Source organism: Condylostylus longicornis, unplaced genomic scaffold (assembly GCF_029603195.1).
Source record: "Condylostylus longicornis isolate FDR11 unplaced genomic scaffold, ASM2960319v2 ptg000156l, whole genome shotgun sequence".
NCBI lineage: Eukaryota > Metazoa > Arthropoda > Insecta > Diptera > Dolichopodidae > Condylostylus > Condylostylus longicornis.
The window spans coordinates 60,001-62,500 of NW_026578124.1; the positions used below are offsets into that span (position 1 = coordinate 60,001).

General features: G+C 31.1%; 2 pseudogenes; both read left to right on the plus strand.

The window, feature by feature from the left end:
* Nucleotides 1–173: 173 nt before the first annotated feature.
* On the plus strand, nt 174–357 carry LOC129615998 (5.8S ribosomal RNA; annotated as a pseudogene).
* A 290-nt stretch (nt 358–647) lies between these two features.
* Nucleotides 648–2,500, plus strand: part of LOC129615993 (large subunit ribosomal RNA) — a 4,018-nt pseudogene continuing 2,165 nt past the window's right edge.

The following is a 2,500-nucleotide window of genomic DNA, read 5'->3' on the forward strand; positions in this document are numbered from 1 at the left end:
TCCATATATTATGGTAATAACTTTTCTTGTATAAAACAGTTGGGATACGGATAAAAGGAAAGTTAGAGACATTCGCAGCACATAGATTATATTATTTATATATTTTAATATGTTTTAGAATGTATATATATTATCGATATATATCTGACGAAAATAAAAAAAAAATTTTATAAAACTCTAAACGGTGGATCACTTGGCTCATGGGTCGATGAAGAACGCAGCTAACTGTGCGTCATCGTGTGAACTGCAGGACACATGAACATCGACATTTTGAACGCATATTGCAGTCCATGCTACAGAGTATATAAATTTATTAAAAAATTTAATACTGCATGGACTACATATGGTTGAGGGTTGTAAGAATAATTTAATAAAGTTGCTTATAATATAATTTTAAATTATATTATTTATAGCACATGATATATTACTGGTAGGAATACCATAATATTAAAATTCAATTATATATATTTTACTTATATTATAAAATATAATAAAAAAATAAGTATATCCTAGTATTAATAAATTAGTATTAATACATTAAAGAGGAAAACTTATATAAAATTATATTATTTATAATATAAACAATACAGTAACTTATATATATTTAGTTTTCAACTAAAAAGAAAAATTAAAAATATTCTTAAAAACAACCTCAACTCATATGAGACTACCCCCTGAATTTAAGCATATTAGTTAGGGGAGGAAAAGAAACTAACTAGGATTTTCTTAGTAGCGGCGAGCGAAAAGAAACTAGTTCAGCACTAAAGGATTTTGTTTATACAAATATCCGATGTAGTGTATGGAATATCTATATTCTAATATGAGAAATTAACAGTCTAAGTCCTTCTTAAACGAGGCCATTTACCCATAGAGGGTGCTAGGCCCGTATGACGTTAATGATTATTAGAAGATATTTCCAAAGAGTCGTGTTGCTTGATAGTGCAGCACTAAGTGGGTGGTAAACTCCATCTAAAACTAAATATAACCATGAGACCGATAGCAAACAAGTACCGTGAGGGAAAGTTGAAAAGAACTCTGAATAGAGAGTTAAATAGTACGTGAAACTGTTTAGAGGTTAAGCCCGATGAACCTAAACATCCATGAAATATGAAAAATTCAACATTATAAATATTATATAATTATATAATAATGATGGTGTGCAATTTTTTCATATATGGACATTGCAATCTGTTAATAAATATATATTTATCATAAGATATATTTAAAAAGTTTATTTTATATATGAAAATTTATTTTCTATATAATATAATTTAAATATTATCGGATAAATAATTGACAGATAAAAAATCAATATAATGCGTAAATTATATATTATTATAATTTTATAATATTATATTAATTTATATATTAATATAATTATTATATGCATTAATATGATTAGCAATGCTATAGATTTAGGATACCTTCGGGACCCGTCTTGAAACACGGACCAAGGAGTCTAACATGTGTGCAAGTCATTAGAATTTATTTTAAATAAAATCTAAAGGCGTAATTAACTTAACTGTTAATATGGGATTAAATTATATATATAATTTTATATATATAATATCAATCCTGGGGCGTTCTATATAGTTATGTATATAAATAATTTTTAATTATTTTTTATACCTCTAACTAGAACGTACCTTGAGCATATATGCTGTGACCCGAAAGATGGTGAACTATACCTGATCAGGTAGAAGTCAGGGGAAACCCTGATGGAAGACCGAAACAGTTCTGACGTGCAAATCGATTGTCAGAATTGGGTATAGGGGCGAAAGACCTATCGAACTATCTAGTAGCTGGTTCCCACCGAAGTTTCCCTCAGGATAGCTGGTGCATAAAAATATTATATAAAATAATCTTATCTGGTAAAGCGAATGATTAGAGGCCTTAGGGCCGAAACGACCTTAACCTATTCTCAAACTTTAAATGGGTAAGAACCTAAACTTTCTTGAATGAAGTTTTAGGTTATGATATATTGTGCCCAGTGGGCCACTTTTGGTAAGCAGAACTGGCGCTGTGGGATGAACCAAACGTGACGTTACGGTGCCTAAATTAACAACTCATGCAGATACCATGAAAGGCGTTGCTTGCTTAAAACAGCAGGACGGTGGACATGGAAGTCGTAATCCGCTAAGGAGTGTGTAACAACTCACCTGCCGAAGCAACTAGCCCTTAAAATGGATGGCGCTTAAGTTGTATACCTATACGTCACTGTTAATGTAAATGATTTATATTACATTATTAATGTATATAAATTTAGAAACATTAACAAGTAGGTGGGTACAATGGTAGCGTAGAAGCATCTTCCGTAAGGATGTGTGGAGCTGCCATTGGTACAGATCTTGGTGGTAGTAGCAAATAATCGAATGAGACCTTGGAGGACTGAAGTGGAGAAGGGTTTCGTGTGAACAGTGGTTGATCACGAGTTAGTCGGTCCTAAGCTTAAGGCGAAAGCCGAACAAAATTTAAGGTTTTATCCCCATTGATAATATAA